At 42.3% G+C, this 21,442-nt stretch overlaps 1 long non-coding RNA gene across 1 annotated transcript; it reads right to left on the bottom strand.

The window, feature by feature from the left end:
• Positions 1 to 1,463: 1,463 nt before the first annotated feature.
• LOC113037168 (uncharacterized) lies at positions 1,464 to 7,756 on the bottom strand. The gene is made up of 3 exons (XR_003274595.1): positions 7,646 to 7,756; positions 4,205 to 4,655; positions 1,464 to 1,490 (listed from the first exon to the last, which is right to left on the bottom strand). It is a non-coding gene; the product is annotated as an uncharacterized LOC113037168 (long non-coding RNA).
• Positions 7,757 to 21,442: the final 13,686 nt, after the last annotated feature.

Below are 21,442 nucleotides of genomic sequence, written 5' to 3'. Positions count from 1 at the left end.
AAAGAGATAAATAAATAAAACTGATGCATATCAATACAAGTTAAAAACACCAAAACACTTAAAAACAATAAAAAATGTAAAAAACAAGTTACATAATAAAGCTGTAGAACATGAAATAAAACATGTTGTTTATGGATTAAACTCATGGAAGCATCATTCCAGCATTTTTTAAATAAATCAACTAACAAATAAAGAAATGTCAGGTTAGCAGATTAGATGGATTCAAACTTTTGGGAATTAACTGGTGAATCCCAGAGGTTTCAAAGGGTTGTAACAGATTCAGATGGGACAGTACGTGCCCCCCACGGCCATCGGCCTCAAACAGCCCTTTGCTCTTTGACCCGTCAGTGGAAAAGTTGCAGCAGAGTGTTTACACATTGAGTACACATACACTTTGTCTCTCTTGTTGGCGCTGACATACAATCGCTGCTGTAAAGAAAGTTGGCAGGACGTTTCCCAATCAAAAAGCTGACTGGGCAGAAAGTCCCAGTACGAGCAGTCCACCAGTTTAAATTTGATCAGGACTTCACATAAATTCTTGAAATCTCTGTGGCCTATGCGAGTGTGCACACAGATAGTAAAACTACGACTAATTTCCAGGAGTGGAAATTCATAGACGCTCCATCCCACTGGGACAGGCAAACACTGCACACTTAGCCGGACACGTTGGAGTGTGTGTAGCCTCTTTGGATGAGTTGATCAGAGTGTGACTGGAAACGCAATAATCCCGTCTGCTTGTCAAACAGGATTAATTAGTATGTTGAACTGTAAAGAAACCGGTGGAATACAAATGCTCGGGTAACCGGGTTGGTTGGGTAGAGACGGTTGTCCTCAGTTTAAAGGTTTATGTTTCATTTTGGTTACGTGCTCAGTGAGATCGAAGAAGCATAAAAGCCTGTTTACAGTCCAGATAAATGAGAAAACGATGTTGGTATTTTAGGTTTGGGAAAAAAACTCAGGTGTGAGAAATGTCGAAGGATTATTGGAGGGTAACGTGAGGAGGCTGGACTAGACAAACTCAAGATAATTGTGATTGAAGACGACGCCACGCTCTTGTCAGGCGCAGTGGCCCGTGGAAATGGAATGAACTCAAGTGCAGATTCAAACCCGCGAGGGCCAGGGGTGAAGTGTAACGAAAACGAGATTTTTATTTTACAATGTTCAAAAAGCTAACAAGAAGTGCAGACTAGAATCAATGAATCATAAGACTAGATGTCTGAGGCGAGAGAAAATACTGTGAATAATAACTACGATGGCAGGGGATATGGAGTGCAGGTACTGGGCAGGGGATAACTGTGGCGGGCCAGGGCAAACTTGCAGGTGAGGGTTGCGTGGAGAGGGGGAGGCAGGAGCAGGTCCAGGTGGGTGCTGCATGCAATGCAAGGGAGGCAGGCAGGAGCAGAGTGGCTAGCTCCGACACGAGACGAGTGATTTCCCGGCGGCAGCAAACTGGTATCGCAGGAGAGCTTTGGTAGGTGTGGGTTCCGAGGCTGACGAGAAAAACAGGAGATTACGATTAATACGTATGATGAGTCACCAATGAATTGACGGAGAGGCCGAGAACTGACTTAAAGTTGGCAACGATAATTCTGGCGTCCGACCAGTTGAGTGCGCCGGTCATAAAATACTGCTGGTATGATTGCCAATCAGGGTGAGGAAACACAAAGACTCCACCCAGTGGGGGAGGAAGCTGAGGGTGCTGTGGAAAACCACCCAGACCACGACAGCTCTGCTCTCTGACATAAATGGTTAAACAGGCGAATTGCTCTTAGTGTGTATGTGATTTGTGTTCTGGTCTTTCACTGTATGTTTTACTCTATTTTATTTTGACCAGTGTCTCTAAGAACTACATTCGGCTGTGCATTAATCGTTTGTCACAATGCACCCAGGTAGCATCCCAGACAGACCCATAGATTAGAGTAAATCCTCCTGGCAGGCTCCAAGAAAGCTCCTGTAGACAGAAGACTAAACCATGAATGAAATTATCTGCACTAATTGTACAAAGTACAACACAACAGTGTTGGCAAACGCTGAGAGGCTTATTACCACTCCCACAGCTTGTGCTTCGATGTGCTCTGGATACAAGACTGCCGGCATTGCTACGGACTTAACAGATGGCTTTTGTGCATTTACAGAGGTGTAGGTGTCATCGCTGTTAAACACTGGCTTTTGCAGATATTTCATTTTAGGTTTGAAAAACAAAGTCAGGGAAGTAGCACACGCTCACTGCAAAGCATCCTTTGCTATTCATTTGAACAGGCGAAGTCTGCTCTGTAGCACAAACACATTCGCTGTGGAAAACATCACAAGCCCAACATCATTTCTGAACCTCAGCAGAAAGACGTCTTCATTAGTGCTGAGCTCCATGTCTCTCGCTCTTCTAGCGCTGAAAATCTCTCAGATCTCTCTGCTTTGGTTGTTATTCCTGCTTGAAGAAGATCAAATGTGTGATACACATGCAAATCAAGATATGATTTGACACATTGTGAAGTGGCCATCTATAATGCATTCGCCATCGGGGTTAGAGTGTGTGGGTCCTAATGGCAGTTATTTCAGTGTGCCGCTCTCACACAGCAGCGCATTTCTTGTAATGCAACAGGAGGAAGGAAAGCATGTCTCTTTGCAGTGACACTGACAGACAGGCGCATCGGAAACATGAACTGATGAGAGAACTGGGTGTTCTCCGGCTTTAGTCATCATGCTTAATAACACACCAACGCTCAGCACATGCATGCCACTCAGGAAAGACACTGCTGTGATCTAAAAAAGGGAACTCTTTAAAACAATTCTGTTTGCTCACGTCCTCCCAAACACAGACGAAAGACGTGGATGTGTAACCCGCGAGCCGCTTTGCACGAGGACAGTGGCACATCCAGTTTGGACCTGTGGGCCGCCGAGCGGCGTCTCTGCACGTCAGACGTCCTCTGCCAATGATGCTCGATCACACTGACATCCCTGGAGCTGCCTTGGTTTTTGTTGTATATATATTAAGAGTGCATGCTGTTGATGAAAAAGGGAAAGGCCACTGCCACCAGGAGTGCTTTTGCCATGGAGACAGATTGGTTTGCAATAACATTTAGGTGAGTGGTACGTGTCTAACTATTCTTATCTGCAGTACATGCAATATCAGGACCCAGCGTGTCCCAGCAGCCCAGTGCACTGTATCAAGAATACCAATGTTGTTCTCTATATTAGGCAGGCAGCTATTTTCAACTATTTCAAAGAAACACTAAAGCAGAGCCGCCCAAGACACGCAGACAACAACTAGAGCCCAAATTCCCCTTTTCTTCCTGACCGGTGAACTACTGTAACGTGGATTTTCCCAGTGTGGGATTATTCTCTAATATCTAATATAATATGGGATTAAATGTCTGTGACTTAATAATAATAATATCAGAATGCAATGATTTGCAAATCTAATTAATTATCGTAGCTTTAAAAGGTTAATTGGCAGCAGGTCAGTAATACGAGGAGAGGAGGAGCGTTTCTCAGAGGTAAATCGCACTTTGGATATCACATCATATTCATATGACATCAACAAAAGATACTGGATGCCTGTGATCTGCTGGTCATTGCCTGTGGTTCAGATTAGATAGATTAGATGAAACTTTATCCTCCGGGAAATTCAGTAGGAGGTAGAGCTGGCCATCCTCTGACTGGAAGGTTGGTGGTTCACTTCCTGGCATGCCAAAGTATCGTTGGGCAAAATAAAGAACCCAGAGTTGCTCTCTGTTACATTAATCTAAGTGTGAACGAGGCATGTTGCACCAAAGGGTTTGAAGCTCAACCAGCATAGAAAAGTGCGACATAAGAACCCGTTTATTATTGTAGAGTCAGAGCAAGGCTAGCAGGAAATCAACCAACAGCTGATGGTGTAATTACTCTATACCTGAAACACTGTGTGATTAATGTTTATTTCTATGTCTATCACATCAAATAGACTTTATTTAATCTCACACTGGGGAAATTCCCTTGTTACAGGAGCACGAGGAGGAGGAAGAAGCAGTGAATGAGAGATATAAAGTACAAATAGTGCACAATGGCCACAATACTAAACTATGTACAGATGGTTTCTATAAAATGTAAAATAAAGTAAAACAATATGTACATATAGCACAGTGAGAGTGATGATAACACACATGCATTTTTTAAACACCTTTATCCTGTGTGGGTATTATACAGTCTGAGGAGATGAAGGACCTACGTCATGAAAGCTCTTCAGTACTGTCCTGCACATCTCAGAAGAGCTCAGCCTGTCCAGCAGAGGGAGCCAACTTTGGCCTTTCTTGAGCAGAGCACGAGTGTTATCTGTTATCACCTGGCAATTTGCACCAGTCCAACCTGTGGAGAAATTCTGTGGAGGAAGCCGAGACCGAGCGCACCGATGAGCTTGGCTTTCTCCAGAAATCAACCAACATCTTGTTTTGATACGCTGGTGCTGATGTGCAGGTGCTGATGTGCAGGCCAGATGAGAGTGAGTGTGTGATAACCTTCCTATGCTCAAGATCGTTTCGCCTCAGGTCCACGTCCAACGAAGCCTGCATCCTCTGAGAAGCTCTGGAGGTGGCAGTTAGTGGTGACATAACTGAAGGTAAAGAGGAAGGAAGAGAGCACCTGATACCACCTCCTCACACAGTGCTGAAGCCTCATGTGGTCTGTTGGTGAGGAAAGCGATTTATGCGTTAAGACAAAAACATTTGTATTGCCTCTTTGAATTAAGCACAGTGTGCAGTATTGATTTTGAGAGGGAAAAGATCAGCATGTGGAATAAATGACATTTCAGTGACTGTGTTTGGCTGACAAAAGTAGCACACATCTGAAGCACAGGGAGTGAAGCTTGGTGCCTGATAAGACATTTCCCTGATGGAGACAGCATCAAGGGATTTCATAGGTTTTCAATCATTACATAATAAGATTCAGGCTGTGAAGACTGTTGATTCGTGATGATTTAATCTCATTTACCAGGAATCTGGGGACCAGTGAAGAGAGATAAGAGGAAAACTGTATTCTGCTTGCTCCAGGCAATGATTTGCATGCGTTGCTCTTGTTACAGTAACATTGACGGATGAGGAAACAACAGGCCAATTTAGGCAGCCTAGCAACAGCACTGCAAGTGAAAGTTACAGGAAGGCATTTGGCTGTCACTGTCACTGGCTGCTCGACTACGAACACATCTCCCAGTACTCCTCGTGATTTCCTGCCTTCTTTGGACTTTCAGTTATGGGTTTATTTTTGAACTTGCAATCAGAAATTCACTGATGTTCAGAGGTTACAGTTAATAATAGTATCACTCCATTATATTTCAGGTGAAACGTGAACACCTACGAAGCTCAACTTCAGAGTTTCCTTATTTATGTCACGTGACTTTTCCTTAAAAGTCGCTCCCTCCTTTCTGTGGTGTCCAGCTCTTGGAAATCTTGGTGAAAAGAAGAGATTGTGGATTTAAATCTGTCTATAGGGATGAAAGTGTTTTATTGAAAGCAATACTTCTGTTAAACCCCTGGAATTAGAGCTGGAAGTCTGCTCTTCGATCACATGTTGATCGTGTAATCGAGGCAAAACTACAACAAAAAAGAAGGAAAAAAGTCATCGTCCACCAAAGTCCAGTTATATTAGCTCAGCTTACAGATAGCAAAGTTAGAGAGGATAGAGGGAACAGCAGGGCGCTGATTAATTAAGCTTTTAAATGTGCAAACACACTAATGCTTCGACACAAACCCACGTGTGCCTCAGAATATGATGAAATCGAAGGTCTCATGAAAAGGCAGCGCCGTCTGTTTGCACAATTAAAGGCTGTCAATCAATCAGCGTGCTCCCATCCCCATCTGTGCATCCTATTTCTAATCAATCTATTAGAGTTCACTTGACCTTTGAACTCACGCTGTGCAGATACTGCATGTGCACATATTCACAGATTCTCGATTTCAATCAGGGGGAATTTTCTTTAAGCACTTCAGATTTTTTCAGGGTGAAAAACACAAAGAAAGCAGTGAGTGCTCACAACACAGAGCGTTACATGCTTTCAAAACTTTGTAAAGTGGAGTTTTAGCGCACAGACAGAAGCATTGAGACACTCATGAACAAACATTAGAGAAAAAACGTGAAAGGAAGAAAATCAAACGCTTCCTAGGACTCACAATTACACATAGTCACACGTAGACACCAGTAGGTGGCACTGTTGTGTCACGGGAAAATGAGTGGGCCCCTTGCACCTTGCTTTTGTTCACTTAACGCTTTACTCATTCGAGTTTGTAATTTAGACCAAAATTAAAGCGCAGCCGCTGCTCCATTCATTGGTCTACTTTACACATCAAAGTCAAATGAGTTGAATGCTTGGAAGGTCATGGAATGACTCACGCTCCTATCATCAGTTATCATCTGTGTGCTTTCTGTGCCACAGTCTCAGCCAGGGAAAACACATTAAAGGGGGGATCTGCACAAAACGCGAGAGGCTTTAAAAGAACTTGGACAGTGTAAACAGGCCCAGCAAGCAAACAAGAGCCAAAGCTTTAATCTGTCTCTGCAGAGGAAAAAAGGCAGCGCGTCGATCACAGATTAGCGCCTAATTTCAGTTTGCAACAACTAAAACTAGCTTGTTTATTTAGAGAAATATAAAGTCCAAGATCACAGCATGGATAGTTTAAAAAATTCTGTTTCAGGGTGAAGCTCTCACAAAAGAGGCACCCTGGACTCCTTCTTCACACAGATCTGTGGTATTGTTTGCCACTGCCAGGACAGAGACACATCAACAACAAAACCCAGCGGTCCCCCAGTACACAAGACTCACTCGCACAATCCACTGAGTATACAGCGCACAGTGGCATCCACTTAACATGCCGAATGACTGAGTACAACCTCGTTAAATGTGCATCAAAGCCAACAAAGACGAGGCAGAGAAGCCAGGTTGACAGAAGGAGGCTGCTGCTGCATCAAAGACAAACAATAAGGAAACTGATCATGTGTATTATTTATGCTGCCTTCACGCACAAAGGCAGAGATGTACAGTGAGCGATCGAGCCCCTTTTAATGTTGAGGCCTCTGTGGCAGAAAGGGGATAAACTCATGTTTGTATGCGCCGTGCACATGCTTGTGATGTCTTATTACAGTAAGCTACGCTGACAGTCCAAAGCACATCGCTCGTAAACTGTGCTGACCTATACGTCTGGGCTTACACGCGAAAACACGCGCATCTGGAAAGCCATCCCGAGTGGTGACGGCTGCCATTTAGACGCGTTTGAATTTGCTGTTGGGCGCCACGACCCTAAAATCGAAGCGCATCTTTGCAGTTGACAAATGGGATTAGAGGCAGCTTGTTTCAGCGGAGAACCAGCTGTGTTGGAGGATTGAGCTCGTCTGTGTCTCTCTTTGTACTGTATCAATCCAGGTCAGTGGCAAAACAGCAGCTGTGTTTCATTATTATTCCCTTGTCGTCTTGCATCAGCCCTGCAGAATCACGCTGCTCTCTGTGGCTCCTTGATACATGTGTTGACTGTTTTTTACACCTGCAGCTCTAAGGTGTGTGGCAGCGTGTGGCTGATCCATCACATCTAACGTGGGGTGAAATTGCTGCGGGGCTACTAGACACATTCATGCACACACACACATATATACACACAACATACATACACATGACCCAACCACCTACCTGAACGATAGCAGCAATCAGTGAAGATTTACAGGATTGTAAACAATGCTCTGCAAACGTGAACATCTCCAACAGACAGTCTTCATGTGCTGTGCTGCGACTCTAAACTTGCAGAGCAAAAACATGCAGTGAATGTCTTCAAGGAGAAACAGCAGCGCATTAAAAGCATCGTGGAACGCAATGAAAAAAAAATGGCCGCCATCCAATTAAAAAGCATTGAAAAGAACACAAACCAGCGGGACAAAGATCAGAGTGTTTAGGAGATGCAGACCCAGCTGGAAACGAATCAGGAGAAGCAATCAAATTAAACAAAAGAACAAAATCAAAAGCTACACAATCAAGTCCGTATGTGAGTTTATACACTGCTTATAGGTTTCCAGATAAGATAAATGCTGAATAATTAATTTCGCCCCCCGTTGCGTAATTAATACACGAGTAACACAAACAAAAAAGCAACACAAACACAACATTGTCAATGCAGAGCATGTTTACATTAATATTCACATCTGTATGCCAAACGAGCGGCTAACGCTAACTGGTGAACTGCTACATGCTCTGTTATCACATCTGTTACAGCTATTCTGATTTATGGTGGGTTCAGACAATTAAAAAAACCCAACACATTTTAATTAATAATGTTAATATGGCTGTAATTATGCCAATAGCTTTCTACGTTCATTTTAACATTATGGACGATACCTCAGAAGGTTTATGGATGTGAATATTAACTGAACTCTGGTAAATCAAATCATTTGTCTCCTTTCTGTTTGTCTTGAATTATGACCAAAAAAAAGAAAGAAAGAAAGGTCTGCTAATCCATCGCTCTACTTTACTTGACGGGTAATTAATAGTAAGCCATATATCACAAAGTAATCAAGAATTTCTTGTAACAATCTAGAAATCTCAACTACTCGGCGTGTATTATTTTATGTCTCATTGCCGGTTAGGTGTCTTTAACTCCTTAGACTAAATGAGTTGTTAATATGCAGACAGATGTCAGATGTTAATGAGAGTTACTGCACTGTCATTAAACACACAGTCCTATCATAATTTAACATCGCTTACACTCAGTGACTTAGAAATCATTACTTATACATCACCATGAAAAATGTTTTCGCTCAGTTTGGATTGACCTGTTCTCTACAGCTGATTAAACAAAAGCTGGTTAGTCATTTGTTTTTGTTTGTTTTGTATTTTGTAATTTGATGTACATTTTTGCTACAAGGACGAAAACAAATCTGACAGTTTCACAATTTAAGAACTGAACCTGTATGACATTTTGAACATGTTGATGGTGTAACGGCCTGTTGTTTACACAAACGTTTTTTTATGTTATGTTAATATGTTTATATATTGTGTCTTATTTTTAAACAACACACCTTTCTCAGCTGGGAAACAGCTGGGCTGGGTCTGAAGTTAGTAATCATACACATTATATAAAAGATGGCCCCGCCCCTCCCTGAGCCCGGTTCTGCTGGAGGTTTCTTCCTGTTAAAAGGGAGTTTTTCCTTCCCACTGTCACCAAAGTGCTGCTCATAGGGGGTTGTGTTATTATTACTGGGCTTTCTCTGTATTATTGTTGGGTACCTACTTACAATATAAAGCACCCTGAGGGGAAATGTGTTGGGATATACACATATGGAAAACACTTATAAAAGACTTGCATCAGATGTGACCTACTTCATACAGTGAATCATAAGGCTGATATGATTACTCATGAAAGTGGCCACTTTCTCATTACTTTCATATATTGTTTTAGGAAGTATCCAAAACATACAAGTTTCATTTATAGAATTTTTCAAGGGATCTTATATCTGTTTTCGCACAAGACAGATACAAACTTTATAAGATTTATATGTATCTTTTCCATATGGGTAGAGCTATATATATATAAGTCACACAGTATGACTGTTATGCTATGTTATGTATGCTTGGAGCCAGAAATGTCCGTCACATGACTGGAGTGTGAAGTGCTAATTTATCAGCTGGTAATAGGCAGCTTGGTTTCAAGTTTATTCATGAACCGAAACCGTATGGGTGCATCACTCACTCAGGAACACCAGCCAATAAGATGCAAAATATGAAAAGATATAAGAATAACACAGCAATTTTAATTTCGTACACAGGCTGAGAGTACCTGGAGTAAACCAAGTTATTACAGTGAGCACAAACAATGCTCCAAAAGGCACCGACAGCACAAACAAGGCCACTGTAAGTCCCTTTCACTTAAAGTGGCCACATCTCAAATAATGCGTGACTTAAGTCTTAATGCATTTTAAACAGGTGAGTTGTGTTAAAGTGGTTATAAAGGGGTTAACTAGCTACAGAGACTGAAACTGCTTCATGTACCAGGCTGCAAACATCCCTTTTAATGCTGTTAAGTTGGACTTTTTAACATGGGAGCTTTTAGAACCAACTTCAAGTGGCCATTAGAGAGCGAGTGGAAACTTAATAAGATTGAATGATTTTCCATCCACATTATCCTTTTGCTGTACGCACTGGCAGCTATCACCGAACCACTCTGATGCAAAGAGAAGTCTTTGTACCTGCATAATGAGTTACGGTGCACATTTTGGACAAAAAGTACACCACACCACCAATCAGCACGGTGGACCATGAACAAGGCATAGTGATAAAAAAATAGAATTCTGAAATGATTTTCTCTTTATTGGCTGTTTGACAAACTGGCAAAACAAGTGTTAAGATCCCTTAAAAGTTAAAGGCATACATTTTAGCAACAAACTAGACTTAATGCACTGATTATAATGATAGACTCATTACTGTGCATATCACTTTACTGTTGCACTTAAATGAGTGGGGAGGGGCGGTGCCACCCCATGCCGTCCATCTGGACACGCCCCTGTCTTCTTTCATCAGTGCTTTTTTCTTCTGCAGTTGTTGAGTTACAAACATGTCTTCTTCTTCTTCTTCTTTTTCTTCTTCATGACACTGTAAGTGCTCAGTGAAACATTGGACTCGGCTGGTTGTGGGGGGTGAGCCACTGGCAGGTACACTGAGCCAGTTGGAGCTACTTTCACAGAAGTATTGACGTGTCATCCATCTGCTTTTGTGCTTTTCATACCACCAGCAGTGCATTTCACACCCACCTGACATCGGCCCTTCAGGCAGCTGGTGTGGGCTGTGCAGCATGAAGTTTGGCTTTGGAGTTAAGCATGAGGACCTCACTAGTAATGTTTTTACTGTAGCTTTAGCTAAATGTCACACACTTTTTAAATGTATATCTATATATACTTGTATGAATTTAAATGTTCTTTTGTTCATCATATATTTTGTCCTATGTTTGCTTGATTGCTAACATTTAGCACCTAGCAACGGTGAATGCTGCCTCTTTGAGCTCTAATTGAGTCTTCAACGTGCATCGTTTGTAAGGCGAACTCGGGCCAGACCTATCTGCTTTTCCTCCAACACTTAGACGCTGTGGTTGCAGTTAAATAACATCTACAGGTAATATAACCATAAAGACTTGCATCACTCAGTACTTGCTGTAAACTGGTACATTACAAGCCCACTATTGCCTCCTCGGGGAGTTCACACAGAAGCACATAGCTGTAAAAAATTACATCCTCAAAACTGTTGAGGTGCAGCCACGACTCAAGAAAATAGGTGGTGGCAAAATTTCATTGCATCTTCTCCTTTTTCCTTTCTCCTCTCCGCTTGCCTTTAACCCTTCACATGAAAACAGAATCTGAACTGAATGCTTAGAAGGAGCCGAGGCCCGGTTCTCTGGTTCTAAGAGAGGAGGCGGCATGATGAATAGACAAAAACGATCTTGTTCTCATGTCTCAGAGTGGACTATAATCAAGATTAATGTTTGTTTTTGATCGCTCGCCACAGTCGAAAACTCAGAAATGTTGCAGAGTCTTTGACGGCGCTGGTATAGACGGAGTGACACAGAGCGAAAGAATCAATGGATCATCTATTATGTCCAGTGCCTAATGAAAAGGCTCTGCTGCAGATGAATAAAGTGCTGCCAAAAGGAAGTCTTCAGAGGCCTTTTCTGTCTTTAGCTTGATGTCATGATCAGTTTAATACGCAGGCTGCTTGTCCTACACTATTGACCCACTCCGTAATGGCTTTCCTTGTACAAGCATCATTCAAGCTGCACTTTATTGCTGTTGTTTTTGTAGTCGTCGATTCTTTCTTACAGCACTTATCCTTAAATGTACCAAAGTGCTATCTATCTATCTATCTATCTATCTATCTATCTATCTATCTATCTATCTATCTATCTATCTATCTATCTATCTATCAGGGGTGCAACGATACACAAAATTCACGGTTCGATATTTTTTCGATACAAAAAAAAATGTTCATGCCTTTTTAATTTGTCATTTATTAAAATTATAAATATATATTTTAACTCAAAAGTACAGTTTTTAAATGTAATGTTGCTGAAACAACAAAGTAATAAAATAATAAATATCTGATTGAGGAATCACTCATCTTTGGAAAAGAGAGTTTATTACAGAGAAATGTCTCTTTCAAAATAAAAGCTCTACTATACGCTTCTTCTGGGCTATATTCTCAGCAGCATATTAAACATATCAGGTCCCCATAAGGAGAATCCTGTGCTAACAGCTGTCTAAATGACTCGGGTAAAGTTTGTAGCATGTGTGCTTGTTGTTTTGTCTGCTTCCACTTGTCTTTGCACTAGGATGATGTCGGAGTAAATGTGCAGTCATATTCGTTGTGTTCCCACTAGTGCTGTCAGCGTTAATCTGAAATGACGTTAACGCCACAACACGGCAAATCTCCGTTAACGAGCTACCGCGGATCGCCCCGTGCATGGGGCTAGACGGCCAACACGTTAACGAGCTAACTGCGCTAACACACTAGCTCCCACCCATGTAATTGAGCATTGCGTGGCACATCCAACATACTGTTTTACTTTAGTCCATGACTCGCTTACCTTCAGGGTCATACGTCACATGAAGACCAAAATAATTCCAAACGCCAGATCTGAATGAGGGTGGGGGAGGTTCAATTTGCCATGTTGCAAGGAGAGCTTAGCTTCTGTCTGCTAGCTTGTGCTGCGCTCAGTGAATCTGCGTTCGACTACTCCGCCTAGGCTGCACTGTCGAGCGCAGATCCACTGAGCGCTCAACACAGACAGCATAGTCAGAAGGAAAGTTGATCAAATAAATTACAAATGTTGTATTGTTCCATACATATGCGTACCGAACCGAAAGCACTGTATGAACGGTTCAATATCGATACGAGTATCGTTGCACCCCTACTATCTATCTATCTTTGAGATTTGCTAACATTATGCATCATTGTGAAACATCATCAGAATTTCTCCCAAAAGCAGAGAAAGAGAATTGAATTAAAGGTGAAATAAAATATAACACCTGGGTCATTAATTTATTTATTGAGGAAGAGGATCAACCGTTGCACATCTGTGGGTGTGCGTAAGCCTGGAGGATTAGCAGCATTTGGCAGGATTGAAAGAACCCGATTTTCTGATTAATTTCTGATTTTCCACTTTCTTCAGTCAGTGGAATGACAATCAGGTGTGGGGTCGTCTGTTTTTTAATTTAAAGCGCAGGGATCTATCACACTCTGATCACATGGGGAGGGAATAATGGCAACAAAAAATAAAAATGTAGATGAACAAACATCGCTCAAAGTAAAGTGTGTAACAGTCCGAGACAAACCTCCCTTCAAATAAAGGAGACTTTCGAATAATCTGATGTCATCTCAGTCCTTACAAATAATATTTTGTTATTTTGTAGTGTCACCACATCATTTGAACTTCATCATTTATGTATTTACTTATTTATCGGTGGCTAATTGCGACGTGCACGTCAGTGTCTCTGACTTTTTTTCATTCGGACTCTTTGTGGATTTTTCCGTCTTTGTTGTTCAGGATTGTCAGCATTGATCTAATCGTGAGTTGAGAAATCGTTTTTGACAAAAAGGGTCCATCTCATCTCAGGTATTCAAAAATATAAAGACAGGGCTTCTAAGTGTGCTCGTCACATGTATCCAGATAAGGCAGATTAGTTGGATGTGAAACTCCCAACTTGGTCACTGATTTTCGATTAAGGGTCATGTTGTTCGGGGACATCCTCGGGTTTTTCGAGGCTCTTTGCGGTCCTGACTTTTTCAGTGCGCACAGTGTTCATGCCACATTCATAAAAAACAAGTGTGGGGGAACAGATCTATGACCTTCAAATGCTCTGGCATTGAAATGGCTTTGTGACATGCTTTGTGGTTAACACCGATGCCTTCTGCTGGAAAACCCATCCATTCATTTTCCTAACCGCTTAAGAAAACCTCCCCTGCTGTCATAGGGTGAGAGATGGGGTACACACCGTACAGGCCACCGGTCTCACATCCACACCTACATCCCATTAGCTGAATCAGCATGTCTGATTTTGAGAGGAAACCCACACAGACACAGACAGACATGCAAATTCCAGACAGAAAGGCCCGAGCCAAACAGGACGTTTCCCCCAGAACCCACCGAGCCTAAGGCTTCTCAGAAGGATCTGAGCCTGAATCTGCACATCTGGGTTCATTATGTGCATTATATGAATATATGCATATGTGTGTCACCTGCAGCACGAGCCCATAAATCAGTCATCCAGTGACGTCAATGACTTTTGGGACAGTGAGGTGGCGAGACACCACATTGCGCCCTTGTTAAAGTGCACTTTGCAGTTTATGCGTCTGCTGGCACTGTGAACTGTGGCCTAGGGATTTATAACAACCTCATTACCGAGCCATCATAAAACCCTCATGTTTATAAATGTTAATGTTTGTGATTTATGTTTAAATGTCATTTATATGTCGCCGTTAAAAGGCATGCTAATGAGGGAGGATGACAAAGAGGCGGGACGTGAAAAGACTGATGGACACACACAGACGGGAACATTGTGACGGACTAAAAAAATGAATTTTCCGGGGTGACTTTTATTCCTTCCATCCTATTGATCTTCACTTTATGCTCTGCAATTTGTCAGGAAGGCTGCCCGTCCCATGTGGCATCTCTGCAATCAGTTAATTATGGATATCGCTCCTTTAGCCACAGTCAGAACCGCCACTTTCTGTTGTGCCAGTTTGTGGGCGCTGCTGACGATTCCTTGTTATGGTGATTAATAATTTGATGTACAGAACTGTGTGTGTGTGTGTGTGTGTGTATCCCACTTCAGATGGCGTCTCACAGATACTCTGATAATATCTGTGAGTGGAGGAGTTGGAAAAAGGGAGAGAGGGAAGGTGCGTCCCCTCCCTCTGCTGCTCTCCTCAGGAGGTGACACACTTGCACATCAAAGCTGAAATGTAGCTTATTAGTGTGGCAGAGTGAGGCCGGTGGTACAGTTCAAATGCTCTTGCTCGCTGTCAATTACACTTTTGGAGACAGATATGTATTTAATCTAGGAAAAAGATGATTCATCAAAGCAAACAAAGCACCTCACATTCGCCCTCCTCTCCCTCTCAGATGTAGAAGTGAGCCGGAGCTCCTCGATTAAGCCAAATGTCATCACACGCACGTCTCATCTTAACGTAACACCGGATGAATCCGACAGTCTCACGCCGCTCCACGTGAACCTGGTTTTAATGATGAGCTCCCATGGCAAAGCCAAGGTTACTGAAAGTTTGAATGTGACCGACATGATGGGCAGGAAAACAGCGGAAACGTATCTACGGCTAAACCGAGTTTATTACCCGGAGCACAAAAGGTAATGTGTTCCAGATCCCTGGTAATAGATGTCATTTCAACAGTTTCAACAAAAGCTGTGACCTTCTGGGTTGCCTGCTTTTTACTTCCTCCAACTCTGGCCTGACCGGCAGGAATTGCTTTCCAGATTTCGGCCTCGGTTCCCTCAGCTCGGATTGATCTCCGTCTCTCCTCCTCAGCCACACATTTGTGCTCGTGACGCTCATCCAAAATTAAAATTTGGACTGTAGAGCAGAGGCAGGGCTGCGCGGAGGTGAAATGAGATGACAAAGCAGGAAATACCACAGAAGGAACACGAGCTAATCAAAGCACATAGCCAGAGAAAATATTCTTATTAAAGTTGCACTTTTGAAACTTTTATATCAGTGACAGAATAGAAAAGTGACTGCGTGTAATGGGAAATGCAGAGCTTTCCACCTGACTGTAAAGCTCCTCTCAGCTGTCAAATGCTTTTTAGCATCTTTCAGCTAATAATTTTGGTTTTGACGCTCACAGCTTTGTTGTTTGTCTTCACTCTCGCTGCTTTACTCGTCAGGTTTTTAGCAGCAGATGCTCCATGAATAAAGAAACAACAAAAACTAGCCTGATAGCAAACAGCAGACAATCAATAATCACCCAACATAGTGCAGCATTTAGCAGTAAAGACCCAAAGGAATATGGAGCCGAAAGGAAAGAGAAAATAGTTTTGGCCATAAACATGATTCAGAATAAATTTTAATGTTGCTCCTTATGCTGCTGGATGTATAATTAGGCAACAGTTTCAGATTGTTTGAAACTGCACCAGAGTGGCTAAAGACATCAGCTAATGGAAGTGTAAATGTGCCCTTGATCAAACAATCCCTTTCAGGAATAAGTAAGCTATTACATTTAAGCTGAGGACATTAAAGAAAAATTGCAGTTTAATGTGGCATTAATGGATTTTTGGTCATTTGGGTGCAGATGTACTCCACAACATGATGAAAACACTTCATACAAAACAACTGTGGAGTGAATTGTTGAGCTGCATTGATCATAAATCACATTATTAAGTAAAAAGCATTCTTAGAGCAATCGAAGCGCTCGCATTTGTTAAAAAAACTGATAAAAATGTTTTTGAACAGTATATTCCATAGATTCCTTTTCAAAATAAGAGCATGTTTTATTTAGACAAATTCCCTAAAAACACTGCTGAGATGAATCAATCCTCTAAAATACTGTACATACCAGACTATAAACGGTTCACAGTTACCGTTCAGTCTCCCTTTAGCTCTGTTTTGGTCTCCACCAGAATAGAGCTGTGATGGTCGTGGCTCAGGAAGTAGAGCAGGGGAGTTCATCATAACCTCCCTCAACCGACAAGTCAAATTATCACTGGGTGAGAAAATGAACCTCGAGTTGATGTCTCTAAAAACTCTTTGACATAGAACAAAAGCACCCGTATGTGAGTGAGTCTTGTAGTAGTTTAACATATATAGATAGATATATAGATAAGTGCCATTTTTACCAACTCTCACAGGAAATGTGTGGCTCCATAGCATGCTCCCCTGTGCTGAGCAGCTAGCCTGACCTAAGAGACTACGAGAGAGAGCTGAGAGGAGCGAAACAGCTGCGTGGGAACCAGAGAGCTCTCCTTCACATCAAACACAATTATCGATTGACTGATAATATAAGAAATATTGTTTGGTGCAGTATTAAGTTTCATCCACATTTGGCTTTAACATTCAGCTGCACTGGTTGCCACTTGGATGAACCTGTGCAGTCTTCCCCTCAAAGTTATTTTAGAGTGATTTTCTTCTTTCAGTCTGGAGTCGAGAGCCAAAAATCTCCCACAGCGACTGCATCCCTTCATATGCATTCCCACACATGCTGAGTGCTCCGACTGCATATCAAGTTTACATGGAGATGAGAAGGTAGCACACAGAGACTCACACTTCACCGCTGTAATATTTTGAGTGAAAGCAGAAGTGAAGAACGGCCACAGTGTGTTTTACCACATGTTTGAGTTTTAGGTGGCAGAACACTGTCCTAATATGAATGACATCAACACTACTGTGAAGATGAATACAAAACAAAATCTATTCTGCATTTGGACAAGACTGACAAGCTGAGGGACCTAAATCGTTGCAATAAAGGACACCTTGCAGCTCTAAATGAGCATATAAGTGCGGTAACAGTCATTACGTTGTGGTGACAGCGGTTAAAAACAAACATTATGCAGCAGCGTTTCCTGGAACGGATTGTGCAATAGCCTGTTCACCCATAAATTTGTGGAACATGGAAACAATAATTAGAAAAGAGCAAAAACATGGAAAGCAATGCAGACCGTAACACGGATGCTTTGTTCAGCTGCACTAAGCCCGGTCTCCACAGCTCTGTACCTTTGTACCTCTGGGGGCTTATTTTGAGGACTGGAAAGCTGCACAACTGCCGTTTCTCCTAGATTTTAAATGACAGTATCTGTAAATGACAGAAAATATTAAATTTACTTTTAGATTTTACGGTGTTTATTTAGGCTCAGTGACAAAGCATCTAATGTATTCAATCTCCATCTTGTGCATCAGCAGCACAGCGGTGCAGAGGTTAGCACCACCTGGGGCTTTAGCGCCCTGCTTCCCTCCAAAGCCCAAAGACGTGCACGGTAGGTTAACTGGTGTTTCAAAGTTTGCCTTAGGTCCAGATGTGAGGTCAATGAAGCTTCAAGCTGCCTGTGAGACTAGAATAGTGCTATTATACATATGCCAGTTCTTTTTCCGCGTGCATGACCAAATACTGTAATCAATCACTGGATGCTGGATTCGTCCCCCTCCTCTAACCAAACAACTGCTTTGGACTCAGTTAAACATAAACTTGCGATAATGAGTGTACAGTGTGAGCATGTGCAAGTTTATATTTTCTGCCGTATGTTCAACCTTAGCAGTGTGTCTCTGTACTGCAAATGATTCTTTGTCCCCAAGCTGAAGTGATCCTGCATGTCTGCGTCGGTGCCCAGCAATGCGGCCCAGTTTGCAGAGACGATCCGAGCAACCGGGAGACGAATGAGCCGCGAAGTTCTCGTCCCGGCGCTGACAACCACCTACAGGCTCCGGAGAGGCTCCATGCATGATTGCCACTGGCAGTTACAGCGCTCCCTTTGATGAAAAACCTCGGTCACCTGACAGCGTTTGCAGCTCCGCTCCTTTCTTGTTACTTGTTTTTTTCTTCCCTGTCCTGATTCAAGCAAGGAAGCAGGTTTAGTTCGAACACACATGCAGGGCTTTTGTAGAGCTGGATTGTTTTGGAAAAGCTGGGTGTATTTTTTTTGTGAAGTGGTAAAACATGAATTAAAGATGAGGCTGGAGTTTTGCTATCACATTGTGGTTCTGGCACTGAATAACAAAAAGCTGGATCTCTTCAAATTTCTTCAGATGCCATTCACATCGCAGCCCACAGCTTATTTTTACGCCACGTTTCTATTGTCCAACACACCGACCCCTTTTTGTAGATAAATAGAACAATGGGCCCAATCTATACCATGAAAAGCAAACTTAACACCAGTCGCCGGTGCTCCTGCTGTTGTCATAGCAACCGTGACCAGCAACTCACCAATCTGCTCCACAGAAGGAGAGAGAGAAAGACCAAAAACAAGCAGCCATAAGTAACATCAGCTGGATAATTAAAGGTAAGAAAAAGACGCTCAAATCTCACACGCAGGTCTTCCTTCTTCTGTTTTATATTTGCACACTGTGGGATCGTCGCACAGCTAAAAAGCACAACCAGAGAGTCATTCTCACTATAATGCATCATCAGAGGACACATGTGGGAGAATATTTCACGGATAATTGAGCCGGTGTGATGCTGGGCAGTGTCATCGTCGGGGGAGAGATAGGGGAAGGACTCCGGAGGAGAACAATCAGAGAGGCTTAACAAGCTCTCGCTGGCTTCTCACATCAGCGTAATTAAACCAAGTTGGTGGAACAGGCAGCCCTTCTGAACCGTTCAGGAAACGACAAGAGCTGCACATGTATTTTTAGAGGGCAGCACTTGGGAGTTTCATTTTACAGTTTTTGGGGCGTGCTCGTTTTCAAATTTTAATAAAAGTCTTCAGGGTCAGTATGAAACCAACACTCAAAACATACATGTTATATATATATTTTGTTTAAATTACAGGCAGACTCGCCCTATATTCTGTTTTTCACCTGTTCAACAAATAAACAGTCGTGACTAATCACACTGTTGGGTGAAAATAGAGGATTAGAAACCGCGTCCAAGGAAAAACAGTTTGCAAAACCTCATTCGATTCATCATATTTGACCATTTTCTGTCATCTGCCGATACCCCTGAGCAGAGATGTAGCCGTGACTTACTGTGGGTCCAAGAGAGGTGGAGTTATTTCCCAATGAGATAGAGAAAAAGAGTAAAGTGGTTTGTTTCTTATCATTTTTAATAGCTTGTGGACATTGGAACTGCAAAACCAAAGGAATCCCCGAATGGTATAGTAAGGAAGCCCAAACAAGCACAGAGGCATAAATGCAAAGTGAGTGAGCCACACAGAGGGAGGCAGCAATAATAAAAGCACGCATGCATCTACAACATGGGAGTATTTATAACTTGCTTGTCAGCCTCCAGTTAATTCAGTCTCAGTACTACATGGCACTGACTTTGCTCCAAAGAGTTATTTCACAACACACAGCTGTCAGGCTGGATTTTCCTATTGATATATCATCTTTAAAAGAATTCACACAGTGAAACATTTTGATAGAGGTGGTTTTTACCTCCCACCCCAAGTGTGTGTGTGTTTCTGTCTAACATTTAAGAGTTTCTAAACAAGAGATTTCCCCGATGACATCAGTACCTGCGCTGTCATAGCGACTCTTATGATTGGCTGATGTACATGTCAAGGTCAAGATGGCAAATAATATCATCTTTACCATGACTTAGTATCCCAATATATCGGTTTTCTTAAATGCGTATCCAGTTCAGGGTCAAATCAGGCCTGAGAGATTCAGGCCTGATTTGTAAAGCACGTAATGATCCACCCTAGTGAGCTACTTTAGTTTGTGTTACAGTCACACTACAGACAACTGTGAATGGAGACAATGGCTTAACCAAAATTACTGCAACTGTACAATAGACTTCTTAATCTTGTTGCCTTTAACCCTCTGGTTGTGTGCACCCCCACCCATGGTTGCTTGAAGGTCGGGATCCGGTTGGGGACAAATAGCATCCCAGCTGCTGCAGGACGGCAGAGAGAGGCGGTCAGGAACGTCGCTTTTATATATTTGAAGCACGGGCCGTACTAAAACGTTGATGTTTTACGATGTTTTTAATGACAACATGCTGACGTCAGCTTGTTATGGCATCAGTGTGACATCGTAGGACAACTTGTTGAAAAAATAAAACGTTGTGCAGCTCTCTGTCCCTCTTTATCGCCTTTCATAAGACACGCTATACAGTTTCTTTAACTTTTTTCAATGTCAGCTATAACGTTGGTCACTAACACTGAAGCTCAAGGTCAAATGCACAGCCCCCCTACGTACAGTCACCATCACACAAAAACAGGAAAGTCATGACACCAGCTGAAATCTGTCAGTAATTAGAAAACAAGCTTCACACTTACAGCAAATTAATATCAGCTGGTTCAGTCCCAACTGATCGCTTATAAAAAGGTGTCTCATTACGAAGGTGTCACACAAGAAACATCTCCTGATGAGCAAAACCACTGAGCTCTCAAGACCTTCACAACCTTTCTGATGTGAAACATACTGATGGCATCGGTTACCAAAGAACTGCTGAAGGATCCAGTGAGCACTGAGGTTCATTTCACCACAAACAGGCTCCACACTAGATTTCAGACAGAAATGAATTATCAGAGGAGTTGTCTAAGAGCTGAGGAGCACTTGTGGAGAGCTGCAGAAGGACCTGGAATCACCAGGTACAATTGTTTCAAAGAAAACAATAAGTAATGCTCTCAGGCCTGTATGCACAAACCCCACTCAACATTCCACTGTGGCAGAAAAAGCACATTGAAGGGCGTTTAAAGTTTGCTAAACAATATTTAGTGAAGCCTGTGAAATACTGGGAGAATATAGACCCTATGGATGCCATATTAATCACCAGGTTTGGAGGTCAAA

Source organism: Astatotilapia calliptera, chromosome 15 (genome assembly GCF_900246225.1).
Source record: "Astatotilapia calliptera chromosome 15, fAstCal1.2, whole genome shotgun sequence".
In the NCBI taxonomy this organism is placed as follows: domain Eukaryota; kingdom Metazoa; phylum Chordata; class Actinopteri; order Cichliformes; family Cichlidae; genus Astatotilapia; species Astatotilapia calliptera.
Note: the sequence above shows the minus strand (reverse complement) of the source record. Positions and strands in the feature narration are given on the sequence as shown.